Source organism: Pseudorca crassidens, chromosome 5 (assembly GCF_039906515.1).
Source record: "Pseudorca crassidens isolate mPseCra1 chromosome 5, mPseCra1.hap1, whole genome shotgun sequence".
Lineage (NCBI taxonomy): Eukaryota > Metazoa > Chordata > Mammalia > Artiodactyla > Delphinidae > Pseudorca > Pseudorca crassidens.
Genome location: NC_090300.1, coordinates 50,529,492 through 50,551,491, shown reverse-complemented (window position 1 = coordinate 50,551,491; position 22,000 = coordinate 50,529,492). Strand labels below are relative to the sequence as shown.

The following is a 22,000-nucleotide window of genomic DNA, read 5'->3' as shown; positions in this document are numbered from 1 at the left end:
TTATGTGTATATTTCCTTTGCCTTTTTAACTTTTTTTTAACATATTCTGCATTTTCTAAATATCTTCAACTAAAGCCTAGAACTATAGAATGAGGCAAAACAATGTCAAGACAAATATGGCATGATGCATCGTCTTTGATTTTGGGGGTCTAACAATAGAACAGGACTTATGAGGACTTTATTCCATGCCCCCTCCATTCTAGGGAGCATGGCATTACACTATCTCTGCACACCCAGGGAGAGTCCCTGCTGCCAGGGGGCCTTCTCCCCAACTGCCGCACCTCTCAGCTATCTGCAGGTAACCTGTGGAAAGGTACTATTCCACGTCCTGCGAGACGGCCTCCTCAAAAACCTTCTGCTGCTCCTTCAGCCTCATTTGCTGGGTATGCTCCATTTCCAAGACCTTCTGGGTGTGCTCTACATCTAGTTCAACTTTGAAGATTTCAAGTTCATTCCTCTTATTTTTCCTGTAATTTTCCAGTTATTGGGACTGCTTATATTTTATTTTTCTATTGCCCATATAAAACGTCCAGATTCAGCAGGTGGGGTTTTTTTTGTGTTTTTTTTTTTTTAAACTGGAGAGGAATTCAGATGAAAGTCCTTAAATCTGGAGAGCCTGAGGAAGGGGTATCCTTGAGAGAATACAAGTGTTTCCTACCCAGTTAACTTATCTGTTTTTTTCTTTTATTTTTAATTTAATTTATTTATTTTTGGTTGCACGGGGTTTTCATTGCGGTGCATGGGCTTCTCACCACGGTGGCTTCTCTTGTTGCAGAGCCCGGGCTCTAAGCCCACGGGCTTCAGTAGTTGTGGTACTAGAGCACAGGCTCAGTAGTTGTGGTGCATGGGCTTAGTTGCCCCGCGGCATGTGGGATCTTCCCGGACCAGGGGTCGAATCCGTGTCCCCTACTTTGGCAGGTGGATTCTTAACCACTGCACCACCAGGGAAGCCCCAGCAGCTGGTTTTTATCTCCTAAAAACTAGCCATTAAATATGTCAGGTTTGCTGTCATAAATTCTAAATCTGGTATTAAACCTGGAAGTTGCTGAGGATGCACCTGTAACTCTTAGCTCTGTCTTCTTTTTCTCCCAGTGTGCTGAAAGCATAACCACCTTGCTATCCACCAGCTCTCTAGCACCGGCACATTCTTTGGTTCTTCTGTGAAGTGCAGCCCATGTATCTTCATACCTGCTAAGTAATTCTAGTCCAGCAGAGCACTTTGGCAAATATGGGATATTTTGGGGCCAATTTTTCCAGTTGTTGAAAAGCTTTCTGAAGTATATTAGTTAAGAAGAATTATAGAAAGATTGTTATAAACTAACTCAATATTTTCTTATTTCTTTAATTCTAATATAATACCTATTCTCAACAACATATTAAAAAATGTTTTAAAGCTATTTAAACTTAAGCTATCTATGTTTTAAAGGCATTTTAACTCATGCAAGTTCTGCTTTTTGATGAAATAAAGTATTCCCAGTTCTCCTTTATCTTCTTTAGTTTCATCATGCTTAGATTCCAGTGCACTATTCACTTAGAATACTCTTTTTCATATTCTGCCTATTCAAAGGTCTCTGAAGGAGAGAAAGAATTATTCTAAGAATAAACGCTTTGCTTTTATAAATTACAATCGTCTTCCTTCTTGGGAGGACTTTGTGATTTAGAATTCTTTCTAAACTCTGGCACCTTTGTTCCATTCAAAATATTATTGTAGAATTTCCAAGTACCTCAAGGATAATGGGAGCATTTTAAATTTGAATCTCTACACATCCTCCAAGGGAAAAACTTCTGATCAACAAAGTTAGATAAGAAAATCTTGCATAGTTAATATTAACAGCATAACTAGGACACAGAGAATACTCCTTCAGTTTACTTTAATGGTGCATTTATATTTTATTAAATATAAATAATATTTATATTTAGAAGCAGAGGATCCTAACCATGGTAAGATAACACAGAGAACATTTAATAGGGAATTAAACAGAATGACTTTAAATTATGTGATACCAAAGACAGCAGTGTCATACAAGCAACAACTCTGAAGGCAATGGAGGATCCTCAGGAAGGGACTCTTTGGAGGCTTGGTGGTGAACAGAAATAAAAAGATGGCTGAAAATCAAAACCTTACTAGAATTAGAAAACAGCAAAGAATCAAAATGTGTTAGAACAGAAGAGATTCTATTACTTTCCATTAGTTGAAGAAAGAAAACTGTAGCAGCAGGAAAGGTTTCTCTTGAACTAAGAATTGAAGTATGCCACCAAACCTCACCTTTATATAATTTTTCTGCTGTTAGTCCCAGAAAAATCAAACAATAATTAAAAACATCAAATAAATATGAACACTGATCCCATCAGAGCTACCATAATAAAAGAAAGCATAAACATAATATTTTTAGGCAAAAATTTCTCTAAACTAAGCTAAGAACAAAAAAGAAAAGTGTAAGACAACATTCTGACCTGAATTAAATGTAATTAAACAAGCATTTGCAGAAATGAAATAATACCACAAATCAGAAATACAAAGAATCTGACTACAAATGGACAAATAAAAGAATATAAAATCAGAATTGAATGAATTAAAGAAATGAGAATTAAAGAGTAGAATCTCTGGAATGAAGGCTAAATGACAAAGGTTTCCAATGGAGAATATATGCAATCAAAAACATAACATAGGGCTTCCCTGGAGGCACAGTAGTTGAGAGTCCGCCTGCCGGTGCAGGGGGCACGGGTTCCTGCCCCGGTCCGGGAAGATCCCACATGCCGCGGAGCGGCTAGGCCCGTGAGCCATGGCCACTGAGCCTGCGCGTCCGGGGCCTGTGCTCTGCAACGGGAGAGGCCACAACAATGAGAGGCCCGCGAACCACAAAACAACAACAACAACAACAACAACAACAAATGGGATTTAGAAAATAAAAGTGTAAAAAAGCCCAAAAATGTCTAAAAAGGTAAAAGTCATGAGAAAGAAGTTGTGTGTGTGTGTATTCAAGACATACAGCAAATTAGATGAATTTTTATAGAAATATTCTACTTAATAAATGAAAAAGAATTATAGAATTAAAATATTATTTTTCTATACCTAATATTAATCAGCAATGACTACTATTATGATAAAATAAGAGACAGTAGTGCTTCATGACTTTCTTTGTGGAAGAACACAGCTGCCCTTATGGCATAATAGTCCAAAAGGGAAAAGCCTTCTAGATCTAACTAAGAATTTACAGGATGTAAAGAAGGCAGAGGGGTATGTTAAATCATACCATGGGGATGCAATCAGCATTATCCAGACAGTAGAAAACTCTAAGGACAGGTAAATCTGTGTCCTCAACAAATGAATTATAAGAGGAGGCAGGGAGAGAGAGAGAAGTGGAGGCTATAGCTAAAAACAGACTTTAAGAGACATAGCAACTAATGTGAGGATCTTATTTGGATTATGATTCAGAAACATTATCAGCCAATTGAAAATTTGAATACTGAGTGAATATGTGATGGTAGTAAGTAACTACTGTTAATTTTTTTTTTTTTTTGCGGTATGCAGGCCTCTCCCGTTGCGGAGCACAGGCTCCGGACACGCAGGCTCAGCGGCCATGGCTCACAGGCCCAGCCGCTCCAAGGCACGTGGGATTTTCCCAGACCGGGGCACGAACCCGTGTCCCCTGCATGGGCAGGCGGACTCTCAACCACTGCACCACCAGGGAAGCCCTACTGTTAATTTTAAGTGTGATTATGTTGCTACCTTGATGTTACTTTTTAAAATATTTTTCTTACAGAGATGTGATTGCATACCTATGCTATTCTTTTTTAGTTCATGAAGTTAAAACAGAATCATAAGGTCTGCCCAAAGTGAAAAGAAAGGCTTCTCGCTAGAATCTGCAGGTCAAGGTCCCTCAAGTTCTCCTGTTTCTTGGAGTTGGCAAGCAGTCCTCTGAGGCTTTGGAGTGCTTAGGTCTCATCCCTGTGGTCCTCCTCCCTCATTTCATACTCCATTCCACAGTTTGTCCTCTTATGGGCTATCACCAAAGGAAAATTCACAGCCTCAAAATTAACTCCATATAGAGCTCCAGCAAAGCTTAATTATCAAACAAAATCAAATGATAAGTTTGTTAGGGATTTTATGGTTTCCTTTGTGGATTTTAAACTAAATATTTAATATATCTCTCTACTTATATCTCTACCTCTATCTCTCTCTCTGTCTCTCTCTGTCTGTCTGTCTCTGTCTCTATCATGAGCTTCAAGAGCTTATGGAATAGAGTGGTGAAAAAAAAAACCATCTCTACTCTCACTCTGGTGGAACATGGCAAATAAAATGTTGGGTTGAAACTTATAGAATCCAGACAAAGTTCTAGCACATATGAGTGTTGAACCTTAGACAAGACTTTTTTTTTTTCGATCTTCAACATACCACATACTAAAGAGAAATTCCCATTACAGTAGATCTAACAGAATTGTCTTCATCAGATGATGACATATGATAAAGGGCCATTTCCACCACAAAGAGCAAGATTTCTGCTTCATCAACAAATTATTTGTTTTTTCAATAGTTTATAAAAGTCAAATCCCAATAAAAAAGGAATACACATAAAAATCTATACATAAGTTTTTGTAAAATTAAGGGAGAGTTCATATCTAATGCAACTAGGAATAAACATAGCCTCTATATTCATCCTATACATATGTGCAAATACATATATACACATATGCATACACTTAAATGTTTTATTTATAATATCCTTGGTATTAAAATTATAGTTACAATATTTATAATAATTCTTAATGCAAGGTGTATATACCAAATTAATACTTTGTAGATATTCATTTAAAGAACTTCTAATACCTGAAATATAATTACCTTTATTTTGTAACTTTTGCTTTATATTATGATTCAAAAATAACTATGAAGAAGTGGGGCAAATTCATTATTTTTTTCTTCTACACTAAGATATTTAGATTGATGATGAAGCACATCGTTAACCAAGGTAAAGAGAGGGACTCCTTACAGCTGCAGCTGGGAGTGAAAATTAGAAGATCTAAAGGGCAACTGTAGCTTGACACTTAAATTTTGGAAATAACAAGCTCTATCAATTTTATTTTTAGGAATATTTACTGATATGGAAAAATTTACAGGATTAATTAAGTAAAAATGCAAGTTGCATAAAAATTCATAAACTCATAACTTAAACATATATTTCTATAAATTTAAAATTCGGTATTCAAAATATAAAATGAACATCTTGGAAAATATTAGAATAAATAATTAGAAATAAGAATAAAATCAGTAAAGTTCATTATTTTATCTTGTGTGTTACATGATAGCCACCTTGGTTAGAACATATTTTAAAATTCTTCTGCTTCTTTATGTTTTTGTTTTTCTCAGAAAAGCTTGTACTTTTTATAATAAAAATATGGAAACTTGCCGAGAGCTTAAATAAAAAAATTCCAACATCAATAATGCCATATTTGTTAATGTTAATGCTATATCTGTTATAATATAAAATATGAAGTACAAACCAAAATAACACCTTATGTTCCCTCACAATTATTCTTGTAATAAGACATTTCTTGAAGTTTTCATCAAGGTTAAGAGTGAACTAATGGTTCAGTAATTCAAAAGATATTATTACCTTCTGTGGAAAGCTAGAACAATCAGCGTAAGAATGACTAAGGGGAGAAAATCCTTAAGGTCACTTGAATTTTTCTTTGCAGTTGCCTAATCTGTATCTTCAAGAAAAATTGATTCTCCTTATCTTGAAAGACACTGGAAATAGTTACATAATAGAATATGAAAAATTTGGAAAATATTATGCCTCACACAATTTTGAATTATTGTGTTGATCATTTTATTTGTAATGTCCTCTCCAGAAATGCAAAACTCCTCACAATTATTACATTATTTGTATCTACTGGCTTTTTCAAGTGGTAAAATGAAGTAGAATATGCACAAACAGCAAATGTTCATTACATAATTAAGGCACTCAAAAGGCACACTATTATCTATTCCAAATTATTTGTCAATTTTAACATTTCTGTTCTTCAAAAAATAAGATCCTACTTCTACTACATGGAAATAGGAAACAACAACAACAAAAAAGAAGCTCACATGAATGTTATTTAATGTATTTGTTTATTTCACATTGCGTCTGCCTGAAAAATGCTTAAACTGGCACGCAATTCCATATGTTTAGCCAAGCAGTCAATTTTTCTAAAAATATAATCATAACTCTATTATAGAGCTTCTATAAATTACAAATAACCTATAGAACAATTATAAAGAGCATGAGCCCTGAAGGTGAAAATTTCATAGGTTCAAATCTCAACTTCACTAGTAACCAGAACTTTGCTCTTAGGCAAGTCAAGTCCCTTAGTTTTTTTGTATTTAAAATAGGATAATAATATAGGGTTATCGTGAAGATAGAAATGACTAATATCAGACACAAAAAAGCACTATATAAAATCTAGTCATTATTATAATTATTAGTATTATTTCTGCTGATAATATTATATTTACTACTAGTAGTGTTAGTAACACTGAAGGTAGTATTATTTGAATTTTACTTGCAATAAAAACTCAATAACATATTCTGATAGTCTGTGGTAGAATATTAATTCCAATTTCCTGATCATGAAGCCATTTCTACTGTACAAATGAAATCTCTTAGTGTTTTTTCAGAAAAGAAGAAAAGCACTAAGATGTAGAGGCATTTATTGTCTGCAGATTATTATGTGAAAATTTCTAAGCACGTTATTGAATTTTTGCAACAATTGAGGTAATTATTTTTTGTTCATATTTTATAGATGCTGAAGCTTTATACTCTAAATGTTTGGCAGAGTGAACACTGCTTTTCTGTAGAAAAAGGAAAACTCAGTCTTTGACCCACAATATTATAATTAAGCCATTCTTTAGATGTAACACAAAGTAGCTGTATGTGTTTATTTTTCTGATATGGAAGTGACACTAATTGTCACATAATCTATTTGGAGAAAATGTAGGAGTATGGAAAGATATTGAGAGACATATTTTGCCTAAATCACAGGGTTTTTTTGTGAGGGTCCCAGGAAATGTTTGTGGAAATGCTTTGTGAACTGTGAGAATATATGCCACTGGAGCACTGCACAGCTTTGGGAGTGCTGTGGTAGTTTTGTGTGTGCGTTTCTTGCTGTTGTTTTGTTTTTGACAAAATTGGAGTATTCAGTAGAATTTTTAAAAATTCAAGCTGGGAGTCACACATACCCCAGAAGAGATATAGTTAACTTTTTTCTTTTTCTTCTTTATAATATCATAATCTACAAATGATTTTTTAGAATACTGTGTTAAATATTGTTTTGACTTATATTCCTTTTTATTTTTTAATATTCTATAAGCATTCAATAATGGTCCTTGAGAACTTGTTTGCCTCTTGGAATATGTATGTAGAGATAATTCCAAAATTTTCATTTTGGAACTTTTTTTATAAAACATGTTACTATTTCAAGATTAATTATTTTAAAAGAATTATATGCTCATTTTAATTTTACATAATATTTTAGAAAGTACTTCTTTTGGCTATCCTGTATTTATTATAAGTAATGACATTTGCAATGAAACTAGTAGCTTGCAAAGCAATAATTATCATTATTGCATTCTCAATTGTAGAATTATACATAAAGGAATCACTAGAGCATTAAATTTCAGCCTGTAATAAACCTAAGAAAACATGTTATTCAGCAAGTTCATTTTATAAATGAGGAGATCTCAGCACAAGGTTGGATGAGACAGATCCTGGACCTTTGCATCACATCCCATAGTCTCCTAGGGATTCTGTCAAAAGAAAACACCTAAAAGTGGCTCAACATGATTTAGCATGCAAATCATTTGAGGAAGTTTAAATTTATTAGTAGGCTTTATGAGTTAAATTTCAGAAATATCATAGGTTTTATTAATAGAGTTTCGGCACTATAATTTTAAGATTCTGTGTCTCTTCAACTTTCCTACTGAAAAAAATGATTGTGATTTCTTAAGCACTGTATCCTGGTGCCTGGCACATTGTCATCATCATCATCATCATCACCATCACCATCATCATCATTAAATATTTGAATAATTCTTACTATGCTCTAGACACAGTTCTAAGAGCATTGGATAGATTATTTCCTTCTATTCTCACAGTCACATGAGGTCAGAACTATTATTATCATACTGATTTTACAGATAAGGAAACTGAGGCAGAGAGAGGCTAAGTTACTTGATAAGCATACACAGCTGAAAAGTGGCAAAATCAGTATTTAAACACAGAATTTGGTTCTTCAGCATTCTTTACCATTGTACCATGTTGCTTCAGCTATATGTTCCATTAATTATGCATTCATTAGCTGATTTTTAGTATAGCCCAGTGAAGTATTTAGAACTCTGCTCAATATTCTGTAATAATCTAATTGGGAAAATAATTTGAAAAAGAATAGATACATGTTGATGTCACAGAACCAATGAGAAGATGCTATGGTCTGAATGTTTATGTCACACACAATTTTGAATTATATGTTGAAATTCTAATCCCCAAAGGTGATGGTATTAGGAGGTATAGCCTGTGTGAAGTGTCTAAGTCATGAGGGTGGAGCCCTCCTGAATGGGATTAGTGCCTTGTAAAAGAGGCTCCATAGGGATCCCCAGCCCCTTCTACCAGGTGAGAACACGGCAAGAAATAGGCAGCCTGCAACCCAGAAAAGGGCCTTCACTAAAATCCAACCATGCTGGCACCCTGACCTTGGACTTCTAGCCTTCAGAACTGTGAAAAATAAATTTATGTTGTTTATAAGCTACAAAAAAAGAATAGATACCTGTATAAGTGAATCACTTTGTTGTACACCTGAAACTAACACAACATTGTTAATCAACTATATTATATATATTCCAATATAAAAGAAAAAGTTAAAAAAGCTACTGTATTCTCAAAATTACAGAAAAAAATAATCAAAGCACTCAAGTGCCTTATCCAAGCTTATGTAATAAGAGGTACAAGTGACATTCAGAAAGGGAAAAACCTAAATATAATTCCAGTCCTCTTTCAACATCATCTTAAATTAACAGGTTGGAATATATCAGAAGAAAAATAGGCTATACTGAGGACTGATTCTAAACTTAAATTCATATTTTTCTAAGACAAAATATATATCAAAATATCTTTAATAGCAAATCATAACTTGGAGGGCACAAGCACAAATGTAGACACAAGAGCAAGGCAAATAATAATTTTGCAAATGCCTCTTATAAACAAATTGCACAGAGTATTTCAAAGGCTCAGCAAGCACTTTTCTACATGGTGAGCATGATTCATGCCCACCCCCATATATAACTCCTCCATAGTCTTCTTACAGTGTATCTTTTCTGTTTCCTGCTTTAAATGTCCATTTTCAAAGAATCATTAAATCAATAAGAGAGTGTACTGGGAAATTCATGATAAGATGAATACCAATATAGTTTTTGCTTACATTCTTTTTTCCCTCAAACTTGAATAAATTAGGAGTCTATATGAGTAATGTCTGTAGCCTTATTGTTCTTATATAATCTTCAAGCATCAAGCTCCAGAATAAAAGATCTTAATCACCTCCCTGGGGCCCCTGAAACTTCAATTACTTCACCTAAAACAAAATCCCCCCCAAAATGGTATTCTAATTACCTACTTTTCTTTAGGATCAAAGAGATAGTACAAGAAAGACCCTTATAAAAGGAAAAAATTTTTGAAATAGAGAGCAATATATTGATGCAAATCATATTAATAAATTCTTATCAAATGTTAGAGGTTCTGTATATAGTTTTCTTCCTATTTTCATGATGTGTTTTTGGTTCTAGAATTGTAATATAAAGTTGATAAATAAGGAAAGGCTAGGATAGTATAATGAGTTAGAGTATTTTTTATTTTATTTTCAACAGAAATAATAAAACCTGTTTTCTGAGACTTGTTTTTAACTTACCTACTCATTTCCAATTCAGTTCTTGTTTTTTTGTCATTCTATAGCACCTCCCTGAACAGAGAACTTTTGATCCTGAAACTGGATAAACTAATTCAGATTCTATTCAAGCAGTTCCTACTGAATAGGATGAAAAATGTGGTCAGTTGATTTGTGTCTTCAGTGAAGATAAATGCCTAGTAGTGAGTAAATATTGGATGCTTATGAACTTAAAATTAAACTACTAAATAAGTAAAATTTCTGGTCTCTACTCTGTGCCAGTTTCTGATTATGTTTTATTTTCCCTCCCCTCTTTTCATCTTCATATCTCAACATCAAACAGGACTAAGCCAAACTGAAAATCATGGCCTCATACTTTCTAGTTAGTATCCGGCCTACTTTAATCTGGCATCTTTCACCATTGAAATTTGCCCATTTTAGTGAATTATTTCAATCTTTATGTTTTACTTGCTCTTTGTACATTGTAAACAATTATTCATACCTTCATGGAAATTTTCTCCTACTTTGCTTATGAAAAACCAGTTTTGTACAGTTTTTATTGTTTAATTATGAACATTCCGTTTCAATTCACACATCTGTTTCCTCTTCTCCTCTTTCCCTCTCCTGTTGTTTTCCCTCTTTGTGTATCTCTGTCTCTTTCTCTGTCTTTGTCTCTCTGTCTCTCTCTCAGTCTCCTCAATTTAAAATGCCTGTCTCAAAGATTTCATCCATTCCTTGGTTTACTAGTCATACTCTGAAGCCTCCTAAATCTGTATCTCTAGTCCAGGTAACTATCCTGGGTTCCAGACAAATATATACCTAAGTACTGTACATCTTATCTGAGCCCTCCCATAGACATGTGAAACTAAACATGCCGAATGTGAAAAATGCTTGTCCACACTATTTCCAATATTAACATACAACACCATAAACTAAAAAGTTGCTCAAACCAGAAATTATTGAAGCAATTTACACTACTCTTATACCTTTTATCCCCTCTTTCAAATGTATCTGTCATCAGGTTCTGTATATTCAACTTAATATAAAGACTATCCCCACCTCTGCAGTTTCTGGTCTCACAGTGTCTTGGATATTAGTATCTAGTATCATAGTGTATAATATAATGTAAAGTCACATGGTCAGGAATGCCCCATCAAATGTCTCTTCCCAACTGAAAACTAGGTGCTCTAAAATGCAAACTGAGTTATTTTATTTCCCTGCTTAAAATCAATCAACGGTTTCTGTTAACCACAAAATAGATCTTAAGTTAGAAATGGAATAAAAGATTCCTTATGATTTACTCCTTCTTTTGCGATCTTTACCCCATTGTTTTCTTTCTCCCTTCTCAAAATATAGTACTATCTGGCTACATCAACTTCCAAAATATACTACACTGTATTATGCCTTCAGGTCGATAGCCATGTTTTCATCTGCCTGGAAGATGCCTTTCCTCTGTATATCCTACACTTCTATCAGGATTCAGTTAAATTATTCTAGAGTAAAATGTTCACTGTATAACTAACCCAGGATAACCTCGTACACCGTTTGGGGGCGGCTCACTTAAATTTTATATCTTTGTTGTTTTTGCCAGATCCATATGAAGTCAATGACTTAGATGCTCTTACTCATAGTGTGATTATTCTTCGCTACTAATTCCACTGAAGTACCACCTTATTTCTTACCAGTTAGAACTAACTCCGATTTCTCATCCCAGGCATTCTATTTACACCCATTTGATTACAGACATTTCTTTCACTCTCCTTTCCCTTAAATAAGCTGGCATTTTTTCAGGGTCTATACTCATCTATTGTCACTGTATGTGATACCTTGCATAACCAGCCTAGGCTCTGAGCTACATTGTAGCAGACCATTAGAGATCCTCACTGTGAGTCCTGTTTTCATATCATCCATGTTTCTGTGGCAGGACAAATTATTGGTGGATTTGTGTAACCCCTCTGTTGGGGAAACATGGCACTTGGAATTAAACACTTAATCAAGTCTTTGTGATTCAAAGGCCTAGTTATTTTACTATAATAGCCATGAAATGCACAGTGTCTCCATTACCTCTTGTTCCCAATAAATGAAAAGTTTCAAGAAAATAAAGAGAAAATTTGAAACTTTTAATGTGTCACAGATGTCAGATGGCATATAATCTTAAACCCTTTAATCCTTTTACAGATTTAATAAGGTTTAATTTATGTACAATAAACTGCCTATATTTAAATTATACATCTTGGTGTTTTTTAAATATATTCATAAAATATTAAATCACCATCACATTCAAAGTACGAAACATTTCTATCAAACTCTGCAGGTTCCTGTGGCCCTATTAATGCATCCTTCTCTTTATTCCAACCCCAGGCAAAATCTGATCAGATTTGTGCCACCATTGAATTGATTTCATATTCTAGAATTTTATGAAATGTAATAATATGATGAACAATCTTTTCTCTGTCTTCTTTTATTCAGTAAAATGATATTGAATGTAGCAGTAGTTTGTTCCTACTATTGCTGAGTAGTATTTAACTGTGTAGATATACCATATTTGTTTTTCCATTCTTCTGTTGAGGACATGTATTTTTTCCAATATTTGGTTACTATAAATAAAGTTTCTATGTATATGTGCATATAACTCTGTTGAACATGTGTTTTCAATTTTCATGGTATTGAATTGCCAACCTTGTTTCCAAATTGGTTTCCAGTGTGTATTGGCCTATATTACAGCACAAGATAGTATTTTTATATGGCCAGGATTCAAACATTGGCTATTCGTATGGACCTTCTATAATGATGAGCAAGGCAAGGGCTGTATCCCATTTCTCCCATCTGTAACATGGGGATAAAAACATAACCCTATTTAAGGGTTGCTATGAGCAAAAATTATTATGTGTAATAATAAACATGAAGTATAAAATATAGTCTTTGGAAACAAACTAAATGCTCAAAATCGCATTATCATTATAATGATCAATTTCATGATCTAATTGGTAGATTATGGAAATGTTTAATTGATTTACCTTCCAATGACAACTTGTATAAAGCCTCTGTTAATTGATATATACAAATAAGACAAAACCATCCATAAATGAAAATATTGGTTTGATTTGTTTCTCCTGGTTTCTATAAACTAATGTGCAATTAGTAAAGTCTATTACTTGGGGTCATATGGATAAGATTGGCTGATACAATAAACTGAACTAATTTCCACTCAGTCTCCTGTAGGTTTATGTGTATGTGTGTGATAATTTCCTGTTATATAATAAAAATTATTTCCTTGAATTTAGTAAGAAAATTAATTTTTAAATTTTATGATATTGATTTTTCACCTTCTGGAGATATTCAGAATTATAATCATCATTCCTATGGTATTTTTAAAAGCTAATTTGATTAGTTACTTTTAGAAAGTTCTGACACATAATTTACTCCCCTAAGCTATTTTAAAATTACATTATATTGCATTAGGTGTTAGATGATTTGTATAGTTTATTTTTTTTAAAGGGAGAAAAAATGACCTTTATATTAACTAGATGTTTGCAAAATCTTTTTTCTCTATTTCTCTTTGGAAATACTTGTGTTGTTACCTTACATGTAGGGCAACTTCTATTTAATTCATACATTTATATGCAGAGAGTTTACCAATCTAATTCCAGTTCACAATTGATTTATTGTGAAATATCTATTTACTTAAGTAACAGTGAATGTGATATACTGGGAAGGTTCTGTAAACAAATTGTGTTCATTTCTTGCACCTCAGCAAAAGTTCTCTTTGCTAGGGTTCCAAAAGTGGCTATTATATAACTGGGTCTCTTTTTTGTTGTTTGTTTTTTGTGGGTTTGTTTTAGTAACTTCAATAAAGGCATTGAATAACGCCTTCTAAATTGTAATAGATTTGTATCCCCTTAAGAAGTGATACTTTCAAAGAATACAATGATCAAGAAGTGCAGGAGAGATGAAAGTGAGGAGATGAAGCAAGAAAAGTATGGGAAAGGAAGAAAGGAAAGAAATTTAAGTTCTTTGTGGCTAACAGTTGAGAAAATAAAAGATAAAATATTTACATATTCAATACCACAAATAATATGTAATAGTATAATAAACAAATATGTATAAAAAGAGAGTAAAGCAGTGATCTATTTAATCTTTTTATAGAAGTATAGTTGATTTATATTATATAAAATATTATTGTAATGTATTTCTCTGATCTCTGCCTCAACTCACATATGTTAGTATAGGTGAACATGGTTTTGAATACAAGAGCATATATAAAGTTAAATACAAATAAGGTTTTGAAGGAAAATGAAAAATTACTAGAGTAGGTTACCAAAGGTGTCCACAGGCTACAGATTATTTGTTTTACAGTGTTTTAAAAAATAGAAGAAAAGTAAATAAAAAGAAAATGAAAAATATATTGAGCTTTCAAGATAGATGTTTAATGTTTCTAAATTGCCTCAGAATCCTCATAACCACAACAGTGCTAAGATGAATAGCCTCACACATGCTCTCCTATGAACATACATATGCTTTTTTTCTGTTATAGGAATTCTGGATCATAGATTACAATTTATTATATTTGGTTAAGTACTCACAGATTTGTCTTCAGATTGGGTGCACCAAACTAACTCTTACGAATAGTACATGTGCATTTCCGTTGGCTTCTTGTCTGAATTTTATTTTTGTATACAGAAGGTTCTTATTAGTTATATATTTTATACATATTGGTGTATATATGTCAATCCCAATCTCCAAATTCATCCCCACCCCCACCCCTGCTTTCCACCTTGGCATCCAAACATTTGTTCTCTACATGTGTCTCTATTTCTGCCTTGCAAAGCAGCTCATCTGTACCATTTTTCTACATTCCACATATATGCATTAATATATGACATTTGTTTTTCTCTTTCTGACTTACTTCATTCTGAAAGACATCCTCTAGGTCCATTCACATCTCTACAAATGACCCAATTTCATTCCTTTTTATGGCTGAGTAATATTCCATTGTATATATGTACCACATCTTCTTTGTCCATTCGTCTGTCAATGGGCATTTAAGTTGCTTCCATGACCTGGCTATTGTAAATTGTGCTGCAATGAACATTGGGGTACATGTGTCTTTTTGAATTATGGTTTCCTCTGGGTATATGCCCAGTAGTGGGATTGCTGGGTCATATGATATCTCTATTTTTAGTTTTTTAAGGAACCTCCATACTGTTCTCCATAGTGGCTCTATCAATTTACATTCCTAACAACAGTGTAAGAGGGTTCCCTTTTCTCCACATCCTCTCCAGCATTTGTTGTTTGTAATTTTTATGATTATGCCCATTCTAACTGGTGTAAGGTAGTTTTGATTGTAGTTCTCAGCACCTCATTGTAGTTTTGATTTGCATTTCTCTAATGATTAGTGATATTGAGCACCTTTTCATCTGTCTCTTGGCCATCTGTATGTCTTCATTGGAGAAATGTCTATTTAGGTCTTCTGCCCATGTTTAGATTGGGCAGTTTATTGTTTTTAATATTGAGCTGCATGTGCTATTTATATATTTTGGACATTAATCCTTTGTCCATTTATTCATTTGCAAATATTTTCTCCCATTCTGAGGGTTGTCTTTCCATCTTATTTGTAGTTTCCTTCACTGTGCAAAAGCTTTTAAGTTTCATTAGGTCCCATTTGTTTATTTTTGTTTTTATTTCCATTACTCTAGGAGGTGGCTCAAAAAAGATCTTGCTGTGATTTATGTCAGAGTGTCCTTCCTATATTTTCCTCTAAGAGTTTTATAGTGTCTGGCCTTACATTTACGTCTTTAATCCATTTGGAACTTATTTTTGTGTATGGTGTTAGGGAGTGTTTTACTTTCATACTTTTACATGTAGCTGTCCAGTTTACCCAGCACCACTTACTGAAAAGGCTGTATTTTCTCCATAGTATATCCTTGCCTCCTTTGTCATAGATTAGTTGATCATAGGTGCATTGGTTTATCTCTGGGCTTTCTATCCTGTTCCATTGATCTATATTTCTGGTTTTGTGCCAGTACCATATTGTCTTGATTACTGTAGCTTTATCCTGATTACTGTAGTCTGGGGTCAGGGAGTCTGATTCTTCAGCTCTGCTTTTTTCCCCCACAAGATTGCTTTGCCTATTCGGGGTCTTTTGTGTTTCCATACAAATTGTGAAATTTTTTGTTCTAGTTCTGTGAAAAATGCCTTTGGTAGTTTGATACGGATTGCACTGAATCTGTAGATTGCTTTGGGTAGTAGAGTCATTTTCACAATGTTAATTCTTCCAATCCAAGAACATGGTATATATCTCGATCTCTTTGTATCATCTTTAACATCTTTCATCAGTGTCTTATAGTTTTCTGCATACAGGTCTTTTGTCTCCTTAGGTAGGTTTATTCCTGGGTATTTTATTCTTTTGGTTGCAATGGTAAATGGGAGTGTTTTCTTGATTTCACTTGCAGATTTTTTATCATTAGTGTATAGGAATGCAAGAGATTTCTGTGCATTAATTTTGTATCCTGCTACTTTACTAAATTCATTGATTAGCTCTAGTAGTGTTCTGGTAGCATCTTTAGGATTCTCTATATATAGCATCATGTCATCTGCCAACAGTAACATTTTTACTTCTTTTCCGATTTGGAGTCCTTTTATTTCGTTTTCTTCTCTTATTGCTGTGGCTAAAACTACCAAAACTATGTTGAATAATAACGGTGAGAGTGGGTAACCTTGTCTTGTTCCCAATCTTAGTGGAAATGGCTTCAGTTTTTCACCATTGACAATGATATTGGCTGTGGGTTTGTCATGTATGGCCTTTATTATGTTGAGGTAAGTTCCCTCTATGCCAACATTCTGGAAGGTTTTTATCATAAATGGGTGTTGAATTTTGTTGAAAGCTTTTTCTGCGTCTATTGAGATGATCATATGGTTTTTCTCCTTCAATTTGTTAATATGGTTTATCACATTGATTGATTTGTGTATACTGAAGAATCTTTGCATTCCTGGGATAAACCCCACTTTATCATGGTGTATGACCCTTTTAATGTGCTGTTGGATTGTGTTTGCTAGTATTTTGTTGAGGATTTTTGCATCTATTTTTATCAGTGATATTGGCCTGGAGTTTTCTTTTTTTGTGGCATCTTTGTCTGCTTTTGTATCAGGGTGGTGGTGGCCTCATAGAATGAGCTTGGGAGTGTTCCTCCCTCTGCTATATTTTGGAAGAGTTTGAGAAGAATAGGTGTTGGCTCTTCTCTTAATGTTTAATAGAATTAGCCTGTCAGGCCATCTGGCCCTGAGATTTTGTTTGCTGGAAGATTTTTATTCACAGTTTCAATTTCAGTGCTTGTGATTGGTCTGTTTATATTTTCTATTTCTTCCTGGTTCAGTCTCAGAAGGTGGTGGTTTTCTAAGAATTTGTCCATTTCTTCCAGGTTGTCCATTATATTGGCATAGAATAACTTATAGTAATCTCTCATGATCCTTTGTATTTCTGCAGGGTCAGTTGTTACTTCTTTTGTTTTTTTCATTTCTGACTCTATTAATTTGAGTCTTCTCCCTTTTTTTCTTGATGAGTCTGGCTAGTGGTTTATCAATTTTGTTTTTTTTCTCAAAGAACCAGCTTTTAGTTTTATTGATCTTTGCTACTGTTTCCTTCATTTCTTTCTCATTTCTTTCTGATATGATCTTTATGATTTCTCTCCTGCTAACTTTGGGGTTTTTTTTGTTCTTCTTTCTCTAATTGCTTTATGTGTAAGGTTAGGTTGTTTATTTCAGATGTTTCTTGTTTCTTGAGGTAGGATGTATTGCTATAAACTTCCCTCTTAGAACTGCTTTTGCTGCATCCTATAGATTTTGGTCATCGTGTTTTCATTGTCATTTGTTTCTAGGTATTTTTTGATTTCCTCGTATTTTTTGATTTCCTCTGTGATTTCTTCAGTCATCTCTTGGTTATTTAGTAGTGTATTGTTTAGCCTCTATGTGTTTGTATTTTTTATAGATTTTTTCCTGTAATTAATATCTAGTCTCATAGCGTTGTGGTCTGAAAAGATACTTGATACAATTTCAATTTTCTTAAATTTGCCAAGGCTTGATTTGTGACCCAAGATATGATATATCCTGGAGAATATCCCATGAGCACTTGAGAAGAAATTGTAATCTGCTGTTTTTGGATGGAATGCCCTATAAATATTAGTTAAGTCCATCTTGTTTAATGTATCATTTAAAGCTTGTGTTTCCTTATTTATTTCCATTTTTGATGATCTGTACATTGGTGAAAGTGGGGTGATAAAGTCCCCTACTATGAATGTGTTACTGTTGATTTCTCCTGTTATGGCTGTTAGCATTTGCCTTATGTATTGAGGTGCTACTATGTTGGGTTCATATATATTTACATTTGTTATATCTTCTTCTTGGATTGATCCCTTGATCATTATGGAGTGTCCTTCTTTTTCTCTTTTAATAGTCTTTATTTTAGACTCTATTTTGTTTGATATGAGAATTGCTACTCCAGCTTTCTTTTGATTTCCATTTGCATGGAATATCTTTTTCCATCCCCTCCCTTTCAGTCTGTATGTGTTCTAGATCTGAAGTGGGTCTCTTGTAGACAGCATATATACACGTCTTGTTTTTGTATCCATTCAGCCAGTCTATGTCCTTTGGTTGGAGCATGTAATCCATTTACATTTAAGGGAGTTATCGATACATTTGTTCCTATTACAATTTTCTTAATTGTTTTGGGTTTGTTATAGTAAGTCTCTTCCTTCTCTTGTGTTTCCTGCCTAGAGAAGTTCCTTTAGCATTTGTTGTAAAGTTGGTTTGGTGGTGCTGAATTCTCTTAGCTTTTCCTTGTCTGTAAAGGTTTTAATTTCTCTGTCAAATCTGAATGAGATCCTTGCTGGGTAGAGTAATCTAGGTTGTAGTTTTCTCACTTTCATCACTTTAAATATGTCCTGCCACTCCCTTCTGGCTTGCAGAGTTTGTGCTGAAAGATCAGAGGTTAACTTTATGAGTATTCCTTTGTATGGGAATACAAGGGAATTCCCTTGTATTAATTGTTGTTTTTCCCTTGCTGCTTTTAACATTTTTTATTTAATTTTTGATATTTTGACTACTATGTGTCTAGGCATGTTTCTCCTTGGATTTATTCTGTATGGGACTCTCTGCCCTTCCTGGACTTGATTGACTATTTCCTTATCCTTATTAGGGAAGTTTTCAACTATAATCTCTTCACATATTTTCTCAGTCTTTTTTTTTTTTTTTTCTCTTCTTCTTCTGGGACCCCTATAATTCAAATTTTGGTGTGTTTAATATTGTCCCAGAAGTCTCTGAGATTGTCCTCAGTTCTTTTCATTCTTTTTTCTTTATTCTGCTCTGTGGTAGTTATTTCCACTAGTTTACATTCCAGGTCACTTCTCCGTTCTTCTCCCTCAGTTATTCTTCTATTGATTGTTTCTGGAGAATGTTTAATTTCATTTATTGTATTGTTCATCATTGGTTTTTTTTGCTCTTTAGTTCTTCTAGGTCTTTGTTAAACGTTTCTTGTATTTTCTCCATTCTATTTCCAAGATTTTGGATCATCTTTACTATCATTACTCTGAATTCTTTTTCAGGTAGACTGCCTATTTCCTCTTCATTTGTTTGGTCTGGTGGGTTTTTACCTTGCTCCTTCATCTGCTGTGTATTTCTCTGTTTTCTCATTTTGCTTAACTTACTGCATTTGCGGTCTCCTTTTCGCAGGCTGCAGGTTCATAGTTCCCGTTGTTTTTGGTGTCTGCTCCCAGTGGGTAAGGTTGGTTCAGTGGGTTGTGTAGGCTTCCTGGTGGAGGGGACTGGTGCCTGTATTCTGGTGTATGAGTCTGGATCTTGTCTTTCTGGTGGGCAGAACCACGTCGTATGGTATGTTTTGGGGTGTCTGTGAAGGTATAATGATTTTAGGGAGCCTCTCTGCTAATGGGTGGGGTTGTGTTCCTGTCTTACTAGTTGTTTGGCATAGGGTGTCCAGCACTGTAGCTTGCCCAGTCATTGAGTAGAGCTGGGTCTTAGCATTGAGATGGAGCTTTATGGGAGAGCTTTTGCCATTTGATATCATGTGGGGCTGGGAGGTCTCTGGTGGTCCAGTGTCCTGAACTTGGCTCTCCTACCTCAGAGGCTCAGGCCTGGCACCTGGCCACAGCACCAAGACCCTGTCAGCCACACGGCTCAGAAGAATGGGAGGAAAAAAAAAGAAAGAAAAAGTACATAAATAAAATAAAATTATTAAAATAGAAAAAAGTTATTAAAAATAAAAAAGGAATAAAAAAGGAAGAGAGAAAGAAAGAAGAGAGCAACCAAACCGTAAAACAAATCCACCAATGATAAGAAGCGCTAAAAACTATACTAAGAAAAAAAAAAAGGGACAGTCAGAACCCTAGGACAAATGGCAAAAACAAAGCTATATAGACAAAATCACACTAAGAAGCATACACTCACAAAAAGAGAAAAAGGAAATATATATATATATATAAAAGAGAGCAACCAAATCAATAAACAAATCTACCAATGATAATAAGCTCTACTACTAAACTACGATGAACATAAAACCAGAAACAAATTAGATGCAGAAAGCAAACCCCAAGTCTACAGTTGCTCCCAAAGTGCACCGCCTCAATTTTGGGATGATTCGTTGTCTATTCAGGCATTCCACAGATGCAGCGTACATCAAGTTGATTGTGGAGATTTAATCTGCTGCTCCTGAGGCTGCTGGGGAAACTTCCCTTTCTCTTCTTTGCTCGCATACCTCCTGGGGTTCAAATTTTGATTTGGCCCCGCCTCTGTGTATAAGTTGCCTGAGCGCGTCTGGCCCCCTCCCAGACAGGAGGGGGTTAAAGGAACGGCTGGTTAGGGGGCTCTGGCTCACTCAGGTCGGGGGGGAGGGAGGGGTATGAAATGCAGGGCAAGCCTGTGGCGGCAGAGGCTGGCATGACGTTGCAACAGCCTGAGGTGCGCCATGTGTTCTCCCGGGGAAGTTGTCCCTGGATCATGGGACTCTGTCAGTGGTGGGCTGCACAGACTCCCGGGAGGGGAGGTGTGGATAATGACCTGTGCTTCCACACAGGCTTCTTGGTGGCTATAGCAGCAGCCTTAGTGTCTCATGCCTGTCTCTGGTGTCCGTGCTGATAGCTGCGGCTTGTGCCCATCTCTGGAGCTCGTTTAGGTGGTACTCTGAATCCCCTCTCCTCACACACCCCAAAACAATGGTCTCTTCCCTTTTAGGCAGGTCCAGACTTTTTCCCAGACTCCCTCTCAGCTAGCTGTTGTGCACTAGCCCCCTTCAGGCTGTGTTCACACAGCCAACCCCAGTCTTCTCCCTGGGATCTGACCTCTGAAGCCCAAGCCTCAGCTCCCAGCCCCCGCCACCCCCCCAGGGGGTGAGCAGACAAGCCTCTCAGCCTGGTGAGTTTTGCTCAGCATGGATCCTCTCTGTGGGAATCTCTCTGCTTTGCTCTCTGAACCCGTTTCTGCACTCTCCTCCATGGCTCCAAAGCTTCCCCCCCAACCCCAGTCTCCACCAGTGAAGGGGCTTCCTAGTGTGTGGAAATTTTTCCTCCTTCACAGCTCCCTCCCCAACGTGCAGGTCCTGTCCCTATTCTTTTGTCTCTGTTTATTCTTTTTTCTTTAGCCCTACCCACGTATGTGGGAAGTTTCTTGCCTTTTGGGAAGTCTGAGGTCTTCTGCCAGCGTTCAGTAGGTGTTCTGTAGGAGTTGTTCCACATGTAGATGTAGTTTTGATGTATTTGTGGGGAGGAAGGTGATCTCCACATTTTACTTCTCCACCACCTTGAAGGCCGAGAGCGAGACTAGAATTTTATTAGACTAAGTCCATGTGGGCTCTTTCAAGATTACTTGGGAATAAAAATTTTAATACGTAACTATTTATCCATATGAAAATAACCAGAATTTTAAACAACTTTAACTTCTGTATACTGAGTTTTCCCTCCCTGAAGAAGTGGATAATACTATGTACTTATATTTATACATTTACATCTTAAAGTGATTTTTATTTTGTAACCCAAGTCTTTTACAATCAGAGGAACTTATAATAAGAAGTGATGAGACTGTG

At 35.1% G+C, this 22,000-nt stretch overlaps 1 pseudogene; it reads right to left on the bottom strand.

Annotated features, from left to right (window-relative positions):
* Nucleotides 1-214: 214 nt before the first annotated feature.
* LOC137224257 (dysbindin-like) overlaps nucleotides 215-22,000 on the bottom strand; it is a 101,572-nt pseudogene continuing 79,786 nt past the window's right edge.